This window comes from Candoia aspera, chromosome 3 (assembly GCF_035149785.1).
Source record: "Candoia aspera isolate rCanAsp1 chromosome 3, rCanAsp1.hap2, whole genome shotgun sequence".
Taxonomy (NCBI): Eukaryota; Metazoa; Chordata; class Lepidosauria; order Squamata; family Boidae; genus Candoia; species Candoia aspera.
Window position 1 is genome coordinate 43,131,574 of NC_086155.1, and position 13,553 is coordinate 43,145,126.

Genomic DNA, 13,553 nt, shown 5'->3' on the forward strand with positions numbered 1-13,553 from the left:
TTTTTCCTTCATTCAGCTGCTATGGAAGTTTGTCCTCCAAAGCCTTGCATAGAATTCTGGACATGGGCATTGACAGCAGGAAGGGAAGAGTGGGACAGCAAAAGTTCAGCACCCCACCCTTTCAGGAGCTACAATCCCCAGAATTCCAGCCTTCATTTTTTTTTACTTTCTAGCCCAGTGTTTCTCAACCTTAGCAACTTTTTGGGAGAGATGGGCGGTAATAGAAATTTGAAAAATAAATAAATAAACTTTAAGATGTGTGGACTTCAACTCCCAGAATTCCCCAGCCAGCCATGCAGGCTAGGGAATTCTGGGAGTTGAAGTCCACACTTCTTAAAGTTGCCAAGGTTGAGAAACACTGTTCTAGCCTTTCTAAAAGCCACCCTACAAGACAACCTGGGGCTATTATGCTGCCTATATTGTAAGAAAAATCTGATCCTATCTTCAGTGTTTTTAGCCAATGAATAACAGCTCTAACTATGATCTACACACTGTCTAAAGAAAGGAAGCTTTTTAAAAATCTTTCCTAGTGTGAATTGATTACTACCTCAATTACTATTCAAGAGCAAGAAGAACACCACAATTCTGAAATCTAAGAATTTGGTGTAGCATTGTTTGGGTAGCAATCTGTCCCAAAAGAGTAGAAGAAAAACCGTAAGTCTGCAATATGTCTAGCTCAAATCTTTCTTTTAAAAAATGGGTGATTTTTCTTAATTTCTAAACATTTATATCTTGACAGTACATGGAAGTGAAGTATATCTTTGCTATGAAAAAAAGAAGTGAAAGGTCCCCTGTGCAAGCAGCGAGTTATGTCTGACCCTTTTGGGGGGATGCTGCTTTCGCGATGTTTTCTTGGCAGACAATAGAGGGGTGGTTTGCCATTGCCTTCCCCAGTTGTCACCTTCCCCAGCAAGCTGGGTACTCATTTTACTGACCTCGGAAGGATGGAAGGCTGAGTCGACCTGAGCCAGCTACCTGAGAATTCAGCTTCTGCTGGGATGGAACTCGGGTCGTGGGGAGAGTTTTGGTTGCAATACTGCCACCTACCACTCTGCACTCCATGAGGCTTCTCTTTGCTATATCTTTGCTATATGCATGGTTTTTAAGAATCTAACTTTTTGGCACACAATTTTCTAACATACTGAGCACCATGGAGATTTTCAGTCAAAACATGGTGAGTCTGTCAGGCCTCAAATAAGTTTTAATCACCCCCAAATTATCCTATTGTCCATGAGGTTTTGGATCAAATTCATGACTACGAATGTATTTCTGAATTAGGAGTGGAGGGACCACCCAATCTCAGTAAATACACATACCATGGGTTGTATCTGGACTTGGGTTTTTATATTTTTATATATTTTTATAGATAAATATAGATAAATATATATGGCCCATTTTTTTCTCAATAATTTACATATGAGTAAATCTGGGTCCAGATTGATGTCTGTCAAAAGTGAAATGGCTAATTTATCTTAAGTTCGAAGTCCACTTTTCTAAATCAGTTAGAAAAAAATGTGAGTAAAATTGTTTACAATTGATACTGAGTCTATGATTTTTTTTTTAATCTGTTCAATCATTTCTAGGTTAGAGACAAATTTTTACTAGAACTTCATTGGAGAGGAATTTTACCAGCCATGTGTCTCAATTAAGTTTAGTACCCACTGGTATTCTTAGGTCCAGCATAAATAAATGTATTGCTTGCCTGTGTGAGCTCAGAAGACTAATTTAACAGATGTCAGTTAATGGGTTTTAGATTTGTTTTTTTTCTATTGCATTCTGGTATTTTCCTATGGAAAAGCAAATACAAACAGTGTACTAGTACCGAATAATTTTTAACCTTAAAGAGAGTAAAACCCATTTCAAATGGAACTCAGGGAATGGTTCCTATTAGGAACTGACAACACAATCCAATTGCAGCTGAATTTGCTTACTTAATTCTTGCATGTAGGCTTCTTTTAATAGTTCATTAAAATAATTCATTGCTTTACCTTAGAAAAGTTATTGAAAAGTTAGGATATGGCTATTAAGTTAATACATGTTACATTTTTTCCAATAATCCCCCCTCCCCAATTATATATATAGATGGCCACATTCCCTTTGAAGGAACAGTGACAATGGTTAGCTGATAATTACGTCATTTAAATTAGTACTATTAGATTTATAGTGTCCAGAAGGAAAGTGGATTTTTCTGCCATTCCAGCAATCTAATTTATGCAATATTATTAAATGCTTTTGATGAAGATCCCTACTCCAAATATAATAACTGTAAATAAATGACAGAGGAAACCGAAAGATATTTTTCAATAATTAGGGTACAAAATTGCTATGGTGAAAACTCATATTAATGGACTGATTTGAAGGAGAGGTTTGCATTATTCCCAAAATACAACAAATGGAAGAGTACATCATTGAAACAATGACATAATTCATATCATGATATCATTATAGAAATGACAAATTATAAGTGAATTTGCTCAAGTGCATGCAAAATCTATTGCATTAAGCCTGGAAGTTTTAATTCAATTGGAAAATAATCTGTAGAGTCTGTGCAATATAGGAATCTCCTCTACACCAAGTGAAGCCTTTGGTTCATCCAGCTCCATACATGTACTAATTTGTAGGAACTCTCTGGAATTTCAGATGGAAGCTTTCCTATCTGCACCTCCTGGGACTTTCTGCAATGTAAAATAATATAACTTGTCACTGAACGATGTACCTTCCAAAAGGGGTACTCCTTCATGATGAAGTTTCAATAAAGGAAGAGGTTTAAACAAATGGATGCTATACCTAGTGCTAGCTGTTTCTAGCCATAGTATTTCAAATTGTAAATAGGCTTCTGTGTCTCTGGATTAAAGAATTACAGAAACTAGTTGTAGAGAATTTTGCCTTCTTTCGTGTTCTAAATAACGTTCATTCCTATTAAATTTGTGAGAGACTGCTTTTGTGGGAACACCCATGTAGACTTGATTAAACACATCTATGCTTGGATGCTCATTTTCAAGAGTTCCTGATTCAACAAGTGATATATGAGTGCAAGTCTCATGCAGATCTCTATAATGGATTGGGTCGGGTAAACATTAGTTTAAATTAAATTTTTCTTTCATCCTTTTATTAATCAAAATTACCAATTCAGCTGTACATAACCTTTCTGTACAAAACGCAAGCAAGGTTTTTATTTGAATCACTTCCACTTGAATGTCACATTTTTGCATTTACTATGCAAAAAAGTAGATGAAAAATAATGGATCAGCTTTGCAAGTAGATGCAGCCACCTCATTCTGAAGTCTGGATTGTGACAGGCCCATGCATGTGACTTTCTAGTACAGAGGTTTTCTTTAACATGGCACAACTTATTCTTGGCTTAGGTATGATGTGAGACAACACAAATGTCATTAAAAGACTTACTGGATCTAAACAGTTCTGAATCAAAACATCCAACGGACAGATTTTTAGTCCCATATTAATTTTAAATATATGAATCATATCACATCTATTTTTTTTTATTTTGTGTAAAAAAAAAGTTTTGATTTCTCTGTCTAAATGTGGCAGTTCACTAACCTTTTCTTGTATTAGTAGCAGTGCTTTAAATAAAAAAAACTGGAAATAACACCATTTGGATATTACTATTTTCAACATTATTAGTTTTAATTCACAGTTCAGTTCTATCTACTACTGTCCTCTTGCACTTCACCAGCTGAATTTATGAAGGAAGCTAAAGTCTTATGATAACTGGGTTTATCCCAGACCTCTAATAATTACTTGGAACAAGAGATGGAAACAGGACATACAAAGGTTCTGATCCTAGTTTTTCATCCGTCAGTAAAAAAAAATAAAGGTTCCTTCAAGTCTCACTTCACTTATGACTTCACATCATTCTTGGCTCATTTGTGCTGTGCTAAAATAGGAGAAAATATGAGACTTGTAACCTTCTCCAGGCAGGGTAGAACGCAACCAAGACCAAGGCCAAAAAAAGGAACTGCATGTCTAATCATCCTTCAAGAATTGGGTCATTGGAGCAAGAGAAAGAGTATGAAATTTGAAAGAAAAGAAAAAGAATGGAGGATGGGACAAATGCTGATTCTCTGCTACCAAGCAACAGAGGAAGAGGAAAAAAATGATGATGATGATTGTTTGATGTGACACAGGATGTTTCAGTGAGCAGTTAAACTGATTTAGTTACATCATCAAAGTAATGGAAGGGAGGGAAAATATGTGAAGCTCCTACTTTGACCTGAATGGGCTGGGCATGGTCTCCAAAGTAAGTGTGATTTAATGAAGCTATGACTAAAATTTCCATTGATGTTAAAATACATGGCTATGTATGGAGGGTTATACAACCCATGACTAACAATGATAATTGCTTACTTGAAGACACATTTATACTATTCGCCAAACAATCCTTAGAAAACCATTCCTGGATTGCCCAGAAGCTGCAGTTGATACAATAATAGAAGTTAAAGTTATATATTTCTTCAAGATACAATGCTTATACTGAAAGAGCTGCACTGGTTGACAATTGTTTATCAAACGTAATTTATGATGTTGCTGTTAACTGTAAAAAATTAAACTATTTAGAGTGCATCTATCTCAGGCATACCTTTCCTCTTACAAGTCTATATGATCATTAATTAATTAATTAATTTTTATCCTGCCTTTATTATTTTTTAGATAACTCATGCAAGGGAGGCCTTTTTAAAGATTCTCCTACTCCTTTAACTGGCATATAGAGCATGAGTTTCTCCAATGTCACCTTCAGGCTGAAGAATGTCTTCCAAGAAAATTGTGTTCGGCCTCGACAAGAGTAGCAAAGGTTCTTTTCTTTTGCCAGGCTTTTAAGTGTTAATTAATATCAGTATTAATTTTAGGTCTCTAAAATCTTTATTTTGCATTTATATTTTAATGTTTATTAGCTCCCTTGAGTACATAATGGAGTAGAAAGATAGGATGTAAATCAAATAAATAAAAATCTATGGCAGTCCCATTAATTATAATGAATTCATTATTTCACAGGCCATGATGTGCTTAATTCACCCATCAGAATCAAACTGTCATTATTTTGAGAAGATTCTAAGGATGAGTCAAGATGGAAGCAGCTTAACTTGAGAGTTTGACATACTTGGCCTCATCATAATCACATGTTCCAAACACCAGATGAACAAGCAACGAATCCTGAAGAAGGAGCAGTACTAGTGGGTCCTGTGGGGAAATAATTCTCTTGTTAGGTGCTCAGTGATTTTATTCATTTATGGAAGCCCTAAAGCCTGATGTTGTTGTTAACCATAAAATTAATGTCTAGTATATCCTGTATTTGAATGTGCAATGTCATCTTTCATATGTTCCTCCTTTAGTCACACTTGGGCGTATGATATAATTGAAACAAGGCAATGTGTTCTCATTGAAAATAAACTAGCTATTTCTGGACCTATGCTTTTTTTAAACTCCCTTTTTTTTACTTCTTCAACATCTAAATGCCATCCCTCTTGTGATTCAGACTGTGTTGAGCACACCATCATTCATTTGAGGCTAAATCTGGAGTCTGCCTGTATCAGAATAATGTGTGTAGGACATGGACTGTTAGGGAAGTTACTCCCATCTGATGAAATAATACTTTTAAAATGAGCTGGCATAATTTGCAACTTGAGCTACCTTCACTTGTCAGAAGGAATGCACCCGCCAACATACTTTATGGAACAAGGTTGGGTTGTGTAGAGTCTTAAACTGAAGCACGTGTGGTATGTTACCTCACAAGCCTGGCCTACAGGGACCTGTTTATGTGGGTGGAGAGAATCCACAAGCGCCCTTAGTCTAGAGATCCTCCAATCTTAATTTCTGAATTCTCCATGCTTGTGTTGTGAGGGTGTTAGGCTGGGGCAGGAGAATTACACAGAAAATAAATCTAGCTGTGCTTGATCAAGTACCTCTTTGGTTTTTCTGAAATAACAGTGATGTGATCAAAATTACTATTGCATTTGTTTCCAGGCAGCTATAATTATCCAGTGGGGGATTGTTTCGACAGTGACTGGACTTTTCATGAAATCTTAGTCTTACTACTTCCTAGGTTTCAAACAGCATGATAAGATAAAGTGTTTAGGTGTGTTCCATTTTCTAATATGCAACCCTCCCTTCGATGATTTCAGAGTTTTAATCTTGCAACACTTTTAGGAATGCTGATCAGTGAGTTGAATGGCTGCACAGTGATTTATACTTCAGGTTTCTTACATCCTTAGAGCTGTTATTTCATTAATGTCTAATTTGAGCCAGCTTTAAATGCATACTCAGCCAAGAGCTTTGCTTTGCAATGACTTGTTTTCAACCTAATCCTGTCTTTTAGGTTTGTTGTGGGGGGAAAAACACTATGTATATATGTGTGTCTGTGTGAAAAGGAGAAATACGACTTTGGTTGCTATCAATGCATTGCATTTATATATTTCAGCATTTAGAATTTAATCTAACATAAACCTCTTAATATCAGCTCAGTAACTCTTTTAGGTCATTTAATCAGACTGTGGAATTAAAATTCTGTCAAGAAACTGGACGTAAGTGGTCTGGCAGAACAAAGGCATTATTTCTTGCTGGAAAGTGGTCAGTTAAACCAACCCATATTTCTTTTATTGAAATTGATTGCAGATAAATTAACCGCCAGCAAAGATAATACAATGAAATCAAGCATTTCTTCAAAACCAAAGTGTCAAACTTCTCAATTGTCTGTCTTGATTTTAAAAAATGTTGCATAAATCCGTTGAGTTTATGCCTCTTAGAACCAAAGAACTGAAGTCTTAGACTTGTACCAGGTATAAGTGCCTTTTTTCTGATTCACTTTCATCTATAACTTTAATAACTGCATAACAAAACTATTTTTTCTTTCACTGAACTTCCATACAATGGAAAGCTATTCCAGTTGAATGCTCATTTGATAGGAGTCTTACCAGGAAAAAAAACCCTAGTAATTTAATGGTAGTAGTATGGACATAAAACAAGAGTGTTTGAAGTTGAATGGAACTATTATTTCTAAGGTGAAGGCAAAGGTCTACATTTTTGGTTGATTTCTGAAGCTATTTCTACCTTTACATACCCACAGGTCATTTTTCCAAAAAATAAAACAAATTTCAGAAATTCAAGGACACTCTCTTTCAAGAGGGAGAAAGTCTCCTTGAATTTCTTAATTTTAGTTTCAAGAGAGAAACAGGGGAGGGAAGAAGGAGAGCATTAGAGTGTACAAAAGTTTATCATCTGTGCTTTCTCTGAAAACAAATATTGATAGCTAGACTTTTTGGGCACAGGAACAACCAGGACAGCAGCAAACATTAAATATGTTTAGAAAGTATTTAAAAAGATTCACTTTTAATGAAAATGATGAAAGAGAAACATATTTCTAATGCTAGTATAATTAAGGGACGCGGTGGCGCTGCGGGTTAAACCGCTGTGCTGCTGAGCTTGCTGATCGGAAGGTCGGCGGTTTGAATCCGCGCGACGGGGTGAGCTCCCGTTGCTAGTCCCAGCTCCTGCCAACCTAGCAGTTCGAAAACATGCAAATGTGAGTAGATCAATAGGTACCGCTTCGGCGGGAAGGTAACGGCGTTTTGTGTCGTCATGCCGGCCACATGACCATGGACGGGTCTACGGACGCCGGCTCTAACGGCTTAGAAATGGAGATGAGCACCGCCCCCTAGAGTCGGACACGACTGGACTTTACGTCAAGGGAAACCTTTACCTTTACCTAGTATAATTAAAATGAAACATAATGTAGACAGTTCAGTCAGTGGATAAGTGTGTTTTTTTATTAACCTCAAGGCTGTGAGTTCAAAACTTACCAGGTCACCTTTTTTTGTCTGTGGGAAACAGTTGTAGCTCAGTTGTTAAATGTTCTACCTGGGATACCCTTGATGTGTAATGAAAAATTGCAACTGACACGACATAAAACAACTAGGCTGTTAACTGGTCAAGGTGATGTCTGCCGTGAAAATTCTGAATTATTGCCAGTTGCTTACAGGACACAATTTAAGATTCTGATATTAACTATATAAAGCCCTATATTTAGCTTTAGAGTCTGACAGTGTGGTACCATGTTATGTACCTAGGGAAGAGAGATACAGTTTTATTTAATTGATTTTATCTTCAACACATTTTTTTTAAAAGAAGGATAGAAATGGGATATGAAGAAAGGAAAGGAAGGAAAGGGGAGGAACAATTGAATGGAAATGGAGAATGGGAAATTGAACTGGGAAAGAAAAGAATAAGACATCCTGCACAAAAGGTGTTTTTTGAAGAAAAGAGGAGATAGGGAACCATGCTGTTGTTCAGCTATATCTACAGTAGGTGGTTTCGTTTGCTGTGGGTCAGCTCCCAGATACGGAGGTCTCATCTATCTTATCTTACAGCTTCTAGCTTTGAAAAATGCCATTCTTCTCCAGCTTGTTCACTGTCTCTCTCTCTCTTGTCTTCTGGTCAATCAGTTGGTTAGCAGATTTCCAGGAACCTAGTGATGATGTGAAAGGAACTTTGTTTTAGAGCACTGAGACTCATCTTTGTTACAAGAACCCTGCCATCTTCTTTGCAATGTATCCAGGTCCATTCCAAGTAGTATCAGTTTCTCACAGCGGTCTAAGACAATTTCTGTTTGTTGTCATTCCATGTGGCACATCCCCATTTATCTGGAAGTCTCTTTCCCAGTCTTTGTATTTATCAGACTCCTGTGGAGACTTTACTGCTACTCATGTTTTTATGGAAAATATTTGCTTTATCCATTTTATAAAGTTTCCACTCATTACTTCATTCACTCTCTATAATAGTTGCGGATAGCTCGGTATCATAGATACATAAGGCAAATACAAGACCATAAAAATTCATAGCTTTTTATAATTCATATAATAATTTATAATTCATAAGCGCCTCTGCCATTATGAACTTGTCTGGCAATTAAGATCTGTAGGAGAGATCTTTTTGGAGATGACAATCTATCCAGCACATGAGACAATGCTTGCTGGGCTGCACTCAGGTTATACATTGCAATTCCTTGTGAGTTGCTTTTGGCTCCATTCTCTTCATGCTTAGAGATGTGTAAAGACACTTGTTTTGGCCAAGTTTTTAGTTGTTAATTAACTTTAGGATTAACTTCAACATTTTAAAAAAATTGAATACCCTCTTGAGTGGAAAAGTAGATATCAATCAAACAAAGAATAATATCTATTCATAGGTATGAATATAGAAAACTGCTTTGCATGACAGTTTCCATGCCTGTCATCCTTGATTATGCTGGAAAGGTACCTGCTTGAAATCTGAGGCCCGGAAGCTGCATGTAGGCTGAAACCCTTGGGTGTGGTTCTAGAAACCTCCAAAAGTTGTTGTCAAATGGTAGCTTTGAATGTGATGTAAGGAAAAACTATGTAGAATTATAGAATTGGAAGGAGCTATTGTAATGGTTGCCTAATCCCAAATACTCAGTCTCACAAGCTCGGGCTTAAAGATAACTGATTTATTAAAGGAATAGTATGCAAATACAGAGAAAGCTGAGAATGAGCAAAAGCGCGCCAATTACAAACTTAAAGGTTTGCCTGTGAGCCAGTCCCGCCCCAATCACCCGTCAGTGCGCACCCCCTCCCAGGTGCTAGGAACCGTTACATGCGCCTGGGAAAGTAACCTTGAACAGGAGCGCAAACCCAAACACACATTCCAAGGCTCCAAAACAACGGAGGGCGGAGGAATGGAAAAAGCCTGAATGGGCGAATGAACACGGGAAAGGAGTTGACATGTGAAACATTACAATGTTAACAGAACATTGAAATGGGAAACATGACATATCGCCCCCCCCCAAAGCAATGCTATGGAGCCGGTTTGTCGGGGTAAGCAGAGTGAAAGTGTGCCACTAGACGAGGGGAGCTTACATCAGGGGCAGCCACCCATTCAGGATGAGGGAAATGCTTCCAATGAACGAGGTACTGTAAAGTGGAGCGCTGGCGGCGAGAGTCCAGGACGTCTGTCACCTCGAAGTGTTGCTGGTTGTCAATCATGAGAGGAGGTGGTGGAATGGGTTGGGGATGCCAGCGGTCCGATGGCAGGTAGGGCTTGAGTAAACTACAATGGAAAACAGGATGTAAACGTTTTAGGTTGTGGGGCAAGTCAAGTTTAAAAGTAACAGGGTTAATTTGTGCCACAATAGGAAAAGGACTCACAAACTTAGGGCCAAGTTTCTTGGAAGGTTGTGGTGACTTGATAAACTTGGTGGACAAGTAGACTTTGTCCCCTACAGTAAAAGCAGGTTCAGATGAGCGCTTTGCATCAGCATGACGTTTGTAAGTGGTTTGGGCATGGAGCAGAGCTTGCTGAATGTTTAGCCATGAGTCTTTGAGAGAGTCAGCCCAGTCAGTGAGGGAGGCTGGTAGGGGTTGTGGATGAGGGAGTTCAGGGATTGGGACGAAGTCCCGACCGAAGACAGTTTTAAAAGGAACCTGGCCAGTGCTCTGATGTAAGGCATTATTATAAGCGACTTCTGCAAAAGGAAGTAGGTCGACCCAGTTGTCTTGTTGGTAATTGACAAAAGCTCACAAGTATTGTTCCAGTGTAGAATTAATCGCCTCTGTAGAGCCGTCCGTCTGCGGATGCCACGCGGTGGAGAGGGCTTGCTTGGTGCCCAGTAGTTTTAAAAATGCCTGCCAAAATTGTGACGTAAATTGTGTGCCTCTGTCACTCACCAAATGGGCGGGGATACCGTGAAGGCAGTACACGTGAACGAGGAAGAGGCGTGCCAGTTGTTGCGCGGTGGGGATAGAAGCGCATGGAATGAAATGGGCTTGTTTCGAGAAAAAATCTTTGACCACCCAAATGACGGTTTTTCGTTGACTGGGGGGTAGGTCAACGATAAAGTCCATGGATATGTCTTGCCAGGGGACTGATGGGGTGGCGACAAGTTGAAGGAGACCCTGAGGTTTGCCTGGTTTGCGCTTAGTTGCTGCACAAACAGGGCATGCTGTGACATAGGCTTTAAGGTCTTTGAGCAATGTTGGCCACCAGAATTGCCGCTGCACGAGGTGGAGTGTCTTTAAGTAACCGAAATGTCCAGCCAGTTTGTCATCGTGGCAGCGCTGGAGGATTGTTTTACGCAAAGCCTCAGGCACATAGAGACGATCGTTGTGCCAAGCAAAATCGTCGGTGAAAGTTACAATGTTTTGATTTGTTTGTAACCAAGTGTCAGTTTTAAGGTGGAGGAGCAACTGTTGTTGCAAATCGGATGGAACTGGCAAGCGCGGCGAGCGGCTGGGAGGCGGGGCGGCTGGAGTTTGCGTTTGATGCACTTGCGCCTGGCTGCACGTCACCGCTGCCAAACTCAATTGTTTTTCGGTCCAGACGGTACCTTGGATTGTTGGCCCTGGGCCAGCATCTTGGGGTCGGCGGGAGAGCGCATCAGCTAAGAAGTTTTTCTTGCCTGGTATGAATTTAAGGGTGAAGTCAAAGCGGCTGAAAAACTCAGCCCAGCGAAGCTGTTTGGGGCTGAGTTTACGACTGGTGCTTAGTGCCTCCAGGTTCTTATGGTCAGTCCAGACTTCAAAAGGGTTTGAAGTCCCTTTTAATAAGTGTCGCCAAGTCTCTAAAGCAGTTTTTACAGCAAAAGCCTCTTTTTCCCAAACATGCCATCGCCTCTCTGTTTCGGTGAACTTGCGGGAGAGGTAAGCACAGGGTTTTAAGGCGCCAGATTGGTCAGATTGCAGTAGGAGTGCTCCAATTGAAAAATCAGAAGCATCCACTTGTACAACGAATGGTTTGGCAGGGTCTGGATGCTGTAAAATTGGTTCAGTGGTGAAGATTTGTTTGAGCGCTTCGAACGCCTGTTGACAGGTTGGAGTCCATTTAAGGAGCGCTCCTGGGTTTTTTGAATGCCGCGTATCCCCCTGCGCCTTAGTTTTCAACAGTTCAGTGAGGGGGAGGGCGATTTCAGCAAAATTTTGGGTGAATGCCCGATAGAAATTGGCGAATCCAAGGAAACTTTGTAATTGTCTCCTGGTACGGGGAGGCTCCCATGCCACAATGGCTTCCACTTTAGCAGGGTCCATTTCAATGCCCTTAGCGGAAATTCTATATCCTAGATAATCAATTTGGGATTGATGGAAGGCACATTTAGACAGTTTGGCATACAACTCTGCTTTTTTCAATTTAGCCAGCACCTGACACACCAAGTGAATATGTTCTGACATGGTTTCAGTATATATCAATACATCATCCAAATACACAAGTACTCCCTTAAACAGGTGGTCATGCAAGACCTCATTGATTAGTTGCATTAAAAACCCCAGGCGCCCCCGACAAACCAAAGGGTAAGACTTTGTATTGAAAAGCCCCGAGGGGACAGTTAAACGCCGTTTTCCACTCATCCCCTTCCCTTATGCGAATACGAAAATAGGCTTCTCTCAAATCTAGTTTTGAGAAGATTTTGCCTCTGGCCAGATGTGATAACATATCTTTGATCAAGGGCAAAGGATATTTATTTAATATTGAGACCGCATTGAGCCCGCGGAAATCGGTACAAAGCCTCAATGAGCCATCCTTTTTCGGTCTAAAGAGGACAGGAGCCCCTGCCGGGGAGTTAGCAGGTTCAATGAAACCCCTAGCCAGGTTTTTGTCAATGAACTCCCTTAGCGTGGCTAGCTCTTTGGGAGACATGGGGTAGATTTTTGGGTGAGGTAACTTTACATTTGGTAAGAACTCAATGGCACAGTCTGTTTTTCGGTGAGGTGGCAAGCGATCTGCTTCCTTTTCCCCAAACACATCAGCTAGATCCTGATATTGACTGGGTAGTCCCTCAAGAGGTTGAAGTGTTTGTACAGTGGTGTGCGCCACCCCTCCACCCTCCATGTCGTCTAGGAGATCCTTTTCGGGTACCTTGTAAAATCCATCCGCAAAGGTGACAGTTCTATGTAGCCAGTTGATAAAAGGATTTTGTTGTACAAACCAGGGCATACCTAAAATCACTAGGGGGCCCCCCACTGGAGCTACAACAAATGGTAGCTTTTCCCGATGGGAACCCATTTGTAAAGCCACCAGTCCTGTGGAATGAGTGACTGCTTTTCCCCCCGCCATAGTTCCATCCAATTGGGTGAAGATCATAGGTCTTGGCAATGGGAACGTAGGCAGTTCCAGAGCCGCTACGACATTAGGGTGCGTAAGGGAACGGGAGCAGCCCGAGTCAAGCATGGCCCAAACTTCCACAGTTTTGGTCTTTGAGCCTAGTTTAACTTTTACAGTCAGCGTAGGAAAATTCCCACTCACCGAATCGTGGTCACGCCCGGTTTCTTCCACCTGCCCAACGGTGCCCTTCAGGGCAGGTGGTAGCCTTTTCCCGCTGGCTGTTCGAATTGTAATTCCTCTTCTTCTTCCCCGAATGGGAGTTCTGGTGGTTCTAGCTCTGCGATGGCAGCTTTCATTTTCCGCGGCAGGGCAGGCGACTTCCCTGAAGGTTTCGCCTGCCGTTCCTCCGGATGGCGTCTAGGGCACGAAGTGGCGCGATGCCCTTCTTTTCCACATCTCAGGCATTGACCTTTGGAAAACCGTCATTCCCTTTCCTC

The 13,553-nt window shown here is 40.3% G+C and overlaps 1 long non-coding RNA gene across 1 annotated transcript; it reads left to right on the top strand.

Annotated features, from left to right (window-relative positions):
• The first annotated feature begins 2,822 nt into the window (after positions 1–2,822).
• On the top strand, positions 2,823–5,421 carry LOC134494839 (uncharacterized). Its single transcript, XR_010067707.1, has 2 exons — positions 2,823–4,189; positions 5,011–5,421. It is a non-coding gene; the product is annotated as an uncharacterized LOC134494839 (long non-coding RNA).
• Positions 5,422–13,553: the final 8,132 nt, after the last annotated feature.